The following is a 12,664-nucleotide window of genomic DNA, read 5'->3' on the forward strand; positions in this document are numbered from 1 at the left end:
CTGAGAGACTGAGGTTGTCAATAGTGGGTCTGTGAAACGAAGTAGGGAGGAAATTTCAAACAGACTGACATTCAACTGAGGAAGATGAACACTAAATCCAGTGCTAATAACAACATAGCTGAACGATGTGATAATTGATCACCTAATTCCTTATTTCTTCTAACTAAACCTGGCTAGAAATCACCTACAGCAGGGATGGAACGCTACTCAAAAATTTCCCGATGTGACCATTTTGAGGAGCCACTCCTTTGACAACCTAAACCTCACCTGCTGGTTTTGGCTTCCACCTTCACTGTGGTATGGGCAGCTTTGGAAATAAATATCTTGGAATAAGTACGGGACAATTTATCAGACATTTCTGTTATAGCTAATTCCAAAATGTAATCTTTTCAGTACAAACAATGCAAATTATAAATATCTATTTCTTATAATGAAAGTGAAGTCCAGTTAATCTATTTTCCCACAAGATAAGTTTGGATTGGATGCTTCTGGTCAGTTAATCACAAACAAAGAATATAAAGACTCAAAGCCACCAGGAGTTTATTAAAAGCGTAAGCTAATGATAATGAGAAAATGAGGTTTCATGTACTCTGTGGGGAAGAAAAAGACAGTCAACTTATGAAATATGGTTAAAAAGCCACTGAAGTACTCATATTTGCTGGGAACAATGAAAATTGATCAGAACTTTCAAATACTGTTGCTTAAATGAAATTTCAAACATTCTCCGGAAGCAAGAATGTAAGAAATGTGTACCCTTACTTTTGTGCACAAAATATGGCAGATTTCCTGGGGCTTTTACTTTCAGATTGAGTGCACAGCCCAAGCAGATTTCTGGCATCTCCAGGAAATTTCATGGATTGTCTGTCCAAACAGAGTAGGATGGAAAAAACCTCATGATGTAGTGTCATTGGAATCACCTGGTATCTTAATGTGAGCAGAGATCTTGCTTAAGAAGAGTAGTCTATTCTTGTGAACAGTTAGTGCTGATTTGTCTTACAAACAACTTACTACTTAGTACTTGGAAGTTTTTATACAGGGCATCTAAAGTAAAGCAATCAAAACAAAGCCATCTCCAAAACGAATGAACTATACGTGGTATCAATGCAAAAAATTGATTACTTCTTTTCCAATCAAGCATTGGTTACCATGTAAGTAATTTGCCCCTGAAAAAACAAAAAACAAACAAACAAAAAAAAACAAACAAAAAAACAGATTTGAAGATGTAGCTTACAGCACAGCCTGATTCTTCATCAGGTACTACAGGAGGAAGAACTGAGGAATTTGCTATTCAGTTGTGTAAAAAACTAATGAACTTAACCAACTTTTATATCAGTTCTTATAGCTAAAAATGTCTATAAGGAGGCAGGTCCTCATTCAGTGACTGTGATACTATTGCATAAAACTTGTACTGCTTATTCTCTCTCCCTCAGCCACCTGTATTCTCATAATAAAATTGTGATTACTTTTAACTGAAATGGATGAATTTCACTGCATGTGTGATTCAGAAAATCAATTATAAAGCTACAAGTAAGGTATATGAAATGTTGGTAGATTAATTTTCATGCTGCCAGTATTCTGTGCTATTTCCTTCTGAACTTTGCAGTACCTGGCCTCCTATAGCAAAAACAGTGGGGTATGGTGGTGGGACCTGAAAGAGTTGTATTACAAGCATGTGTGAAAGTATTGTCAGATGGCGTTGCCAAGATTATTTTCAGCATCTGTCTTCACAACAACAGAAAACAGTTACATGTGGCAGGAAGAACTTAATTATCTGATTTAAATGAATACAATCTGATTTCACTAATCTTTTTCTGGCGATAATTAGCACGTTGTTCAATTTATTTTAGTAGCAGATTAGTTTGATTCTATCCCTTGCCAGAAATGCAACCAGATGCTTTGTAGTAACAATATCTCTAATAGGAGCCACCAATGTTCTCTATAGAGACAATTAGAAAGCTATTAATACCTATTTATTAAGTGGAAAGTAATACTACTGTTTTAATATTGTACTTCTAAACAGAATTTAGCATTGCAAAAGTCACATACAGAGAAATTAGTCAAAAAAGGGCCAAATTGTTTGGTAGAGGCTTTTTTAATTTAAGACCGCATTTGGTTTTCATACAAGCATGAGCCAAGAGGCAGCCCAGTGAGGTGGGTTGAAGGGGCTACAAATCATGAAACCAAATGTTTTACATCATAGTAGAAATTACCCTGCTAGAAGAAAAATACACCGATAAATGGGCTAATCCCTTTCTTAAAATCCATTTCTTAAAAGAAATATTTTCAAATCAGAAGAGCATAGGAAGAAACAAAGGCAACTCACAGCTGCTTTCCTTTGGGCTCGAGCTAGCAAAATGCTGAGATGGTTGCCGTTATAAAGAAATTTTTCACCATTGCTAGATGCTTCACAAAGCTATCTGGAGGTCAATGATAGTCTCAAGTTGATAAAATGCAAGTGGTCTCTGTATTCTGCTGCTGTTTGGAGTTTCCTGTGGATGGCTAGCACACAAAGGCACCAATCAGCACTATGAGCACCAGTTATCTGCACATCTACCTCAAAGTGAGATAAGACAGCGCATTCTCTTACTCATCTACTTTAACCTGCATTTGATAATTCTGTTTAGTTTCACTGCTGTTTCAAATCTTAGCAAGGAGAAAATAAGTTTCTTCTGATAGACAGCTGCTCAATTTTAATGGGGAAAAAATGATGATTCCTCCCTTTTTTCCTCATTTCTCAAGCTGTTCAAAGAGCTGATAATTTATTTTCAAAATGTGTAACTTTTTTATTATATAATTCTCAAGAGAAAAAATATTTTGGGAACAATGTGCTTATTACACTGGCTTCTTGGGATTTCAGTGGATTTTCATACCTTTATATAGACAACAGTTGTGTAGAATGCAAAGAATGTTTTTCCTTACATTTTAAGGCATAAGACCTATGTCTGCTATTTTAAAAGATATGTCTAGAAGTGTATTTAAGAAAGGATACATATATTTCTATTAAAATTGACACACTGGAAAAAGCATAGAAAAAGTCTTAATATTGATGTGAGAGAAAGCTATAGATCATGAAAATGTCCACACATGCTATAACATAAGCAGTGATGTCCAGCATGACAGTGTGATAATATTTGAGGGGATCAAGCAGTTAGCATGCATGGGGCACTCACAGTAGTATTGCCTCAGTAAGTCTTGGTAATGTCACTTCCAAAATGAGTATTCCTGCTGTAGGCTGATATTTCCCCCCCTCCTAAGTAGAGCTTTGCTGCAGGCTTGTAGTTATCAGCCAAAAAATTTATCTGAAAATCTGCTCATTGTCCAAGAAATCAGTTTAAAATAGAGTGAGTTATTCCAATTCTCAATTCGTTTAGCATATGGCATGAAAACAGTAGAGATTTGGCTGTATTTGGAAATCGTGCTATGCTTTATTTGAGACTTTTATGAAAGCATTTGAAGCCATACAATTTACAGTATTGTATGTATAAAAGAAAACTCAAAATTTTGCATGAAGTAGTCATTGTGGCAGATGGACAATTTCATAATTACAGACTCCACGGCTATAGAGTCTTGATTTAGCAGAAACTAGATTCAACAGGAGTCTTCCTGTTCTGTTTAATTTTTCTCGGAGGGGACTGATATGAACCCTATTTTACTTGTTAAGCATTACCTGAAAATTCAAGTGTTTATTTTTCCCCTCTTCTTACTCTGGTACAGGTGGTTCTACATATTCAGGTTAAAGAAATTAATTGCAAGAATTACTGGGAAGAGGTGCAATAGTGGTGATGCTACAATCTCTGTCCCATTTGCTACTGTCCTTTGTAGGATGGACTCTGTTATGTACTGCAGGAATGATTCCTCAGATGTTTATCCTTTGTTCTCTTGCTTTTCTATTCAGTTTAGTGTTTTATCTAACTGAGGCAGTTCTAACTTGACATCTTTCTTTTTTTTTCCCTGTAGTTTGTGCTTGCTCATGTTGTAGAATAGAAAGCTCTCTATCTGTGAGAAATTTCTGGTGGGATTACATCTTTCATGCTGTGCTCGTGACTGTATAATTAGTTTTTTATTGCCTAGGCTTGCTTTATTTGCAAGCAGAAATTCTTTTGGTTAATCTCTATCTACTTGCAAAATAGGTTCCCTAATGCTTCAGATGAAGAAAATTTTTTAAAATAACTTTGAAACAGTTTATTTTGAGAATTATGAGCTCAATCTTATTTTCAGATTATGTTCAGCAAGTTGACAAAGGTACTATTTATAAAAGCACTACTTCACATTTATATCTACTTAAGATTGAACAACAAGGTATGTTTCATTACTGTGGAGTGACAAATCTCAATTTTTGTGCAGCTGTCATCCCAGAGCAATATATTATATATATTATATATAGATTTTATATATATATATGTATATATATATATATATATATATATATATATATATATATATATTTTTCTGACAGAGGTTTAAATCTGTAAGTATCGGGACATTTCAATAAAAAGTTGAAATACTTCCTCAGAAGTTTCAGGGGAAATTGAAATTTTCCCTCAGAAAATTTCACAGTATCTTAAAGTGGTTAGCTGCTAAATTTTCTGTTCTCATTTGCTTCAAGAAAGTCCCTTTAACATTACAGTTGCTGTCAGTATGACTTTGCCTTTAGTGAATGGTACATTGCTACTTCAGCGTCCAAGCTGTTCGCTGTTAAGAGAATGTCTCTTTTATGGGATGGGACTCAATGCCCATGTCTTCATGCTTCTGAAATAGCAGCATCCCAAGGCAGATGAAAACACAGCATGATTATCTTCCTACAAGCTTTCTGTGTGCATGACTGCTTTGGTGTACAGCCTGTGGACTGCCTGCGGGACAAACTTAATTTTGTACGAACACCCCAGGCATTCTTGGTCCTAGCAGCTCTCCTGTGGTGGGGAGGATGCTCTCTTGTCCCATGTAAAGCTGGTCTTGTAAGCTTACTGTATTGAAGAGTTGAGGCTTAATGAGATCAGTGTTGATGCCCTTTATTGAACAACACAGATGTAATACAAAATGTCGCAAAATGTCTCTGCAAAGCAGCAGGAAGAATGAGTTGTACTCTTTTGGAGGATACTGCATATTCTGTTTGTTTCCTTTAGTTCTTGGATAAAGAACTGAAATCCATACATTCAGATGTCTGTTCTACTTCCCTTTCATAACTACACCTTTTGTTTTTCTTCTCAATTATTTTGTTGTTCATGACCGTGAAGGTACATCACATACACTTGGAAATAATGTAGTCATTCATCAACACAGGGTCACAGTTTCTAATAAAGTAGTGGAGGGTTTTTTGTGCTGGTATGTTATGATGGGAGCTTTTACAACACAACTTTAGTAATATCTAGAAAAAGTGGAATGAAAAATGTGTCCTACAGCTGGCATAATGTAAGATAAATTTTTTTGTTGTTTTGATCAATGGAAATTCAGTCAAACCAAAAACAGGAACAACAACAAAAAAACCAGCATGAGCCAAACAAACACAAGACATCCAATTCTCCCTTTTTTTGATAGATAATTTTATGAATAATAAATAATAGAATACCATTATACATGGTATATGTATATTGTGCATTGCTGCTCTGAAACAATAGTGAGCGTGGTGTAGTATTGCAGAATTACATTTAAACTTTTCAAGGAAATTATTAATTTTCAAACCTTTGTGGATAATTTTCCTTGTTCTGTTGCTTGGAAAAGTAAAGTGTTTCCCTCTGTTTCCAGTGGATTTTGCTGACACATGGGTTAATTTCCTACAGATTCCTCAGCTTCAAATACAAGGCTAAATCTCTGATCTGTAAATACTAGTGTATGTTCTCATGTAAATGAGTTTGGCACATCTGGTTGGGAGTGGGAGGATCTGTGTATTGTGGACCACTTTGGTTGAAGACCGCTTCCATGTTAATGGAATGCCTATGTGTAATCAAGGTCACAGGGTTTGCATAATATATCAACTCTGTCAGTATAAATGAGGTAACATCATTTTTATTCTAAAAGCATTCTTCCAAACTAAAATGAAAGTCATAATGCCAGGAAAGACTTATGGGAGCTTTGTTTAATTACTGGATATGATTTACAACTGTTACTGTAGTTCCTTAGAGTTGTTAGGGAGATTATGTTGGTAATCTGAGCTGTGGAAAAAAAAAGATGGATTTTCAGTAGACTGAACAAACACTTGAAAAAACAACATGAAAACAAATGCAGGAAAAAATCTTGTACTCATCCATGTCAGAAGGAAGGAAAAGCAACTTCTGCAGAAATGAGAAAGCTGAAATTTTGGTCCACAAAGATGTGCTTAGCTCTGTTTAAGCTGATGGGTCTGTTTACCTTTTTTCATTTGCACAGTGTAAGTTTTAGATGTGAAGCTTAGCAGGCTGAAGTAGGAGATTGCTTACTCTGCCCTCAGGTGAGAGAGACCAAGCTCTTAAAAGATGCTTCTCAGAATTATCTGTGTCCTCTGTGAAGTTCTCTGTTTCTGTTCTCTGTGCTGGGGGCCGGCCTGTAGAGGATGTGAATGTCTAATATGGGTCAGTGTGAATCTCTCGATACTCATCTGCCTAGATTTTGTCAGATTTCACTTCTAAAATATACGTTTTAACAATCGATATTAGCATAATAACTTTTGCCATTGAGGGAGTAGGGCATCATATAGAAAAGCTGTTCAATGGTAAGTAACAAGTGCATCTAGATATATCTCTGTGAAATATTTAGAAATTGCTGATTGACCTTATCATGCCTTTTGGAGCAGGCAGTAACCTGTAGGATGCTCTCTCATACAGAGCTGCCTGGTGTTAATAGGTGATTGCCAAATGGATCAGTGAATCATTGCTGAGTGTTGTGCCTTTAAAACATAGAGAAAACCTACTTTATTTCTGTCTCTTCTAGTTCAGGTGATATGACTTATTCATCTCGTGTCTAATTGGGGCAAGAAGGAGCTGTTGAGTAATTGAGCAGTTTCTTTTCTGTATCTTCTCACTCATCTGGGTTTCATTGTCACTATCACGTTTCTCAGGCATATGTCATATTTTGTCTCTTCTTTTTTTCCTAAACAAAATCAAGCTGATCTTTGTTACAAAGACGAGAAGCATGAGTTATTTCTTTTTACTGTTTTTCTCATGCCAGCTTTGAAGCAGATTACCATGGAGAGTTATCAATCAGATAGAATAATAATAATAAAACCATGGCTGCCTTCTTTGTGCCAACCAGAACCTTCTGTACCTCAGTACAAAGTATTGCAGACGAAAGTAATGTTTTCTCAGCATAGCAGTGATGAACATTATCTAGCATAGAGATGCAGGTCTTAATAGGTGTTATACACGTGTAGTTCAGAGTACCACAGTGACAATAAGTGGTTAGTGACTTTTTGCGACCCTGGAAACCATAAGCTTCTGGATTGGCATGCAGCTAAAAAAAAAAAAAAGTCAGTTTGCCTTTGCTACTAAGTTCAAAAGTTAGTAGGAAGCATAAGCCAGGAGTCTCTTTCGTTCACAAGACAAGATGCTGTTGACCATGTCAGCTCATCTTTTCCTTTATGAAAACTAACATCAGATAAGCTGAGCTTATCTGTCTATGAGTATGAGGATGAAGTCCTTCTGGCTGGGTTTCCGTGCACATTCCAAACTCAGCTGTTTTCCACCAAAGGAAGCACTTGATGTTCTTCAGGAAAGTAGAATTCAGTGGCTGAAACAGTCAGCCCCACCAGGATGTACGTGAAGTTGAATGCCACATAGGGTGCTCGCATCTCATGCAGGTGGTATCTCTGCCACTGTTCAGTGCAGCAGCAGGTTCAGACCCTGCAGCCAGATACCTAAACAGTCCCATTTCTGGGCAGGTACTTGGCAACCACGTTCTTTTCAGCTAGCACTTCCTGTCTAGTGAAGACCTTGGCTAGATTTGCTGCCTGGAAGGAAGTCAATAGGTGAGCCAGTATCCTGAATGGGGGGGTGGATACTCTGCCCTCCTTGTGTGAACTGGAATTCTCTGCTAACATGATAAACTGCTTCAGAGCTGGAGCCTCTCTATTCCCCCATGTCCCTTCATCCCTTATACTGTGTTCCCCAGCCTATCTGTGGAGACCCTCTGGGATGTTGAGGGAGTTGCTGGTGATGTTTCTACCCCTGCAGCAGCAGATGGACTTGCTGTGCCAACACAGGGTGGCCATGGAGCCTCAGATTCTTGTTCAGGTCACGGTCAACCTCCCTGTTGCCCCATTCTATCCACTTGTATGCCTTCATGGGGAAGGTTTGCTTTCTTGCTCCAGAGTCACTCTCAGAGGAGGTACTGGTTTATTTGCTTTCTGTAGAAGGGGCAAGTGGAGAGGAAAGCATAGTTACATTCTACCAAGGATACAAGGGATCTGTTATTACTACAGCTGATTGTATTCAGCTTGCCAAATGAAGTGAAGCCCCATTGCTTCCTACCTGTAGCCAGATATTTAGTTTAAGTGTATCGGGTTGTTTTGTCTTATTCCCAGAGCATAAACCCTTCTCAAAACAGATCTGGTGATTCTGAGGACACTGGGGGTCAGAGGAAGGTACGAGGACTTTACTTGCAGGGTGCACTGATATAGCAATCCTAAATCAGGAGTCACTTTTGAAGTTAGGATGTGCTCTCCTTGCCAAACTTGCAAGAGGGCAGATTACAAGTGGACAGCCTGATAAGTGTTTGCTTGCTTGCATGCTGCCTCGTGAGCTCTAGTTGGTGCTTACTGTGGACAGATATCTGGACATGTGCTGTTATGGATCTATTTGAACAACTGGGATCATGACTTTTATAGCATTATTATAGTTACAGAGAGTAGCTTGAAGAAAGAACTAGAGCTGTGTTTGCCCTTTGCAGCCGTACTTCTTATTTTGTTGCTTGTTAGTTAAGCCAGCCTGGGTGGTTTGTTCAGTGCTGAGCTGAGGGTTGCTGCAGTCACTGTGCAGCACTGAGCAGGATGATGCTTCTCTGGTAAGATGATGAGCAAAGTCTTGGAGATGATGATTTGTGTTCAGAATTACTTCTGTTGCTACTCAAAATACAGTGAAAATATTTGAGGGCTAATTTAAAAAAAGAAAAAGTGGAAAAAGCAAACACATCTCCTCCTCCTCCTCCTCCATGCACACACTCAGTTTTTATGTAGCATGAGGTGTATCTGATGTCTACTTGACTCTATTAAGGCTGTTGGTCATTACTACTTCTTATTAAGACACCAGTACCTCTACAACCTGGACAAAGACAGGCCCTTGGCTTGGTACTTGTGCATGGGATCATTTCTTTTGATGTGAGAGACCCTCCTGAATGTCCTTCACTGCACCTGGCTCCCAAGGAGTTTGCTGCAGTTTCAGGCTGTGCCTCCCCAGGCTCAGTGCTGTAAGCCATTCCAGGTTCCTGTGACTCCTCACCTGCCCCTTTGATAGTGAGCTCACCAATGCCCTTGGTTCTCTTGTGCTGATACTTTTTTTTTTTTTTTTTTTTTTTCAATCTTCTGATTGTCATGAACAATATTCCTCCAGCCAATCCTGTTGCAGGATATGAAGTCTGTGTACAAGCTGGATTCTATCTCCATCACATCTCTATATGCCTTCAAAGTCCTGCAGAGGAAGCACAGCTTTAAGGTCAAGGGTGCCTGGCCAGCCTCGAGCCATGTCTCCATCTGGGTTAAGTTACTGCATGGAGTTAAATTCAAGCAATTTTCCCTCTACAATGAACAGTGGCCTGAAAATGCTGCAGGACGGTTAAACTCAATATGGGGCCACATACCCGTGGAACAAATACATGTCCTTTGGGCTATGTCTGATTCATTGGGCTTAGATGGGCTCTGAAGACACACCTGCCTTGGATTCCAGTTTTAAGGAAGCCTTTTGTGTCTGCTCCTTTCCTAGGTTAAACTGAAGGATTTTTACTCTAACCTCAACCTTTCCTTAGAACTGTGCTCTGCTTCTAACCTGGCTTTGCACAAATTGCAGGAGACTTTTTTGTCAGAGAAAGTTTTGTTCATCTCTCTGTGGCACAGGTGGCACAACTTGGTAAAAGGCGCCTTCAAGTCTTATTGGACATCCTCAGCTGCTAGGGTGGCTGGAATGGCAGTGGATGTGAAGGAGGAGATGGGAAAGTCAAAACAGTAGTGACTTCTCTGCGTTGCTCGGAAGTGCTCAGGTGATGTTCTGTATGGAATAACAAATCAGTGGCTGAAAGACTGAATTCTGAACATTGCTTTTGTGATGCTGTCTGCACTTTGAATTTAGAGGGTTTTTTGTTAACAAAAGTAACATGTCCTGTGCTTGAGTTTGACTGCAGACAAGGTATTTTGAAATTTTACTAATGATATGTTTAACGAATTTGAATTGGAGGTGGCAAATTTTAGACAGAAAAGATAGTAAAACTTCACACTATGGCTTAGAAAATTTAAGAGAAAGGTCAACAAAACTCAAATAAAAACTGACCACTTGAAGATTTCTGCAAATGCTTATGCTTTTCTTAGTAGTTTTTCTTTCAGTTCTTTTTGTGGTTGGTTATATTTCCTGGTACAGGTTACTAGAACAAAGGTTTTGGTTAAAAGAATGCTTGTGGCATGCACAGCCAATGGTTAAAAATCACGTAGCCTTTTTGTTCTCCACCTGGGAGGGGAGAGAGGGATAGGGGGGCTTGTAGGCACAGGCCAACTCCTCTCAGTTTTATGGTTTTATGAGATGCCTATGATACGAGATATCCCTTTAGATGGTTTAGGCCAGCTGTACTGGTTCAGCTTCTAAGGCTCAGCCCCCCTCACTGGTGGGGGCAGTATGGGAAGTTGAGAAACTGAAACATTCTTGTCTCCATACAGTGATGCTCAGCAAGAAGTAAAGCGTGTGTTATCAGCATTGTTTTGCTCACAGCGATGTGAGAGAGAATTTGAGAGATTGTACAAAGATTCAGCATTAGCAGAGCTTTAGGAATGTTCTGCACTCAGAACTGAGAATTTATGAAATGCCAGAAGTTCTGTGTGGGCAAAATTATTCCAATTCTCTTCTCTCTCTGTTTAACTTAGCTGATACTCTTTCACGTTAATAAGTAGTTAAGTACATCCAATGAGTGAGAATTGTTCAGAAACAATTTATTTGAAGGGAGTGATTCTCCTCTTTTGCTCTCTGAGACATCACCCACTCTTGTGATACATTACCCGTTCGGTTCTGGGGCCCTCAGCAAAAAAAAGACATCAACCTGTTAGGCTCTGGAACAGAGCTGCAAAGGTAATTGGAGGGCTGGAGCATATCTATAAAGAAAGAGTCAGAAAATTAGAGTCATTTAGCCTAGAGAAGAGAAAGGTCTGTGGTCTCTTATAGCAGACAGGATGAAGGGTTAAGCTAAATAAAGTTTTAAGCTAGAAGATAATAGATTGAGGTTAGGCATTTGGAAGAAATCCTTCCTGTGAGGATTATGAGACACTCTGATAGAGTGTGTAGTGAAGCTGAGGATGTCCTATCCCTGCAGGAAGGTGTTCAAGGCTGGGTTGGATGGGGTCTTGGGCAACCTGATCTGGTGGATGGCAACCAGCCCACGGCATATGAGTTGAAACTGGATGGTTTTAAAATCCCTTCCAAACTAAGCTATTCTATGATTCTTCTTTCTTAAGTCTGAATCTTATCTTTTTACTGCACAGTGCTGGAAACTGTTTTGAAGGTAGTGATTTTAATGTAAAGACTTGTGAGAATCTTTCCTATGACATCATCATTGTGGTATTTAAACGCATCATAGACATTGACTAATAAATCTTCAAAGCATGGTATTATCAGAATTCGACTGACAAGAAACAGATATTCATGTAAAAGGCTTCCATTAATTTTGGGGATTGACTCTAAAGTGACAAAAATGAAAATTTTTTGGAGTCTTGTACAGCATTCTTTTTATCCAAAGTACAGATCCCTTTGATTTCAGTTAATAAAAGTAGTTTCTAAAACATAAATAAATAAAGTAACTCCATCTGCTAACACAAGTTCCATAGCATGAGGTAGAGGATTCTACAGTCTCTCTGGGTAGCCTCTTGCAGTGCCCTGTCACACTCAAAATAAAGAGGCTTTTTCTCATGTTCATGTGGAACTTCCTGTGTTCCAGCTTCTGCCCACTGCCCTTTTTCCTGTTGCTGGGGACCACTGAGAAGAGCCTAGCTCCATCCTCCTGAATCTTGCATTTTGATGTTTATAAGCATTGACTCGATCCTGTCTGTGTTCTCTTCTCTAGGCTGAACCGTCTCAAGTCTCTCAGCCTTTCTTCATAAGGAAAATACTCCAGGTCCCTCGTTATCTTTGTAGCCCTAATTGATCAGAGAATGACTACGCAATCCTGACTCTAGCCATGCACCTCTGACCTCTAGTAACACGCATCTAAGTTTTCAGACTGCTTTGGAACTGGGATGTAGAGCACAGGAAGACTTTGCACAGCTAGATTAGCTATGTAGCAAGATTTCCCTAGGAATTGCTCAGGAAGCTTGCATAGAATTATAGACTGGAATAGAATCTTGCATAGAATTGCATGGAGTTATAGGTTGGGATGAGCACTGAGATCTAGATCAACCACTGACCCATCACCTTCATACAACTAAACCATGTCAATATGCCATCCCTGGAGCCATTCAAGGTCAGGTTGGATGTGGCTCTGGGCAGCCTGGTCTAATGGTTAGCAACTC

The 12,664-nt window shown here is 38.9% G+C and overlaps 1 protein-coding gene across 1 annotated transcript in view; it reads right to left on the reverse strand.

Annotated features, from left to right (window-relative positions):
* BOD1L1 (biorientation of chromosomes in cell division 1 like 1) overlaps window positions 1-12,664 on the reverse strand; it is an 823,932-nt gene that overhangs the window by 12,964 nt on the left and 798,304 nt on the right. The window lies entirely within an intron of this gene.

The sequence above is a fragment of the Tympanuchus pallidicinctus genome, unplaced genomic scaffold, assembly GCF_026119805.1.
Source record: "Tympanuchus pallidicinctus isolate F22 unplaced genomic scaffold, pur_lepc_1.0 scaffold2, whole genome shotgun sequence".
In the NCBI taxonomy this organism is placed as follows: Eukaryota; Metazoa; Chordata; class Aves; order Galliformes; family Phasianidae; genus Tympanuchus; species Tympanuchus pallidicinctus.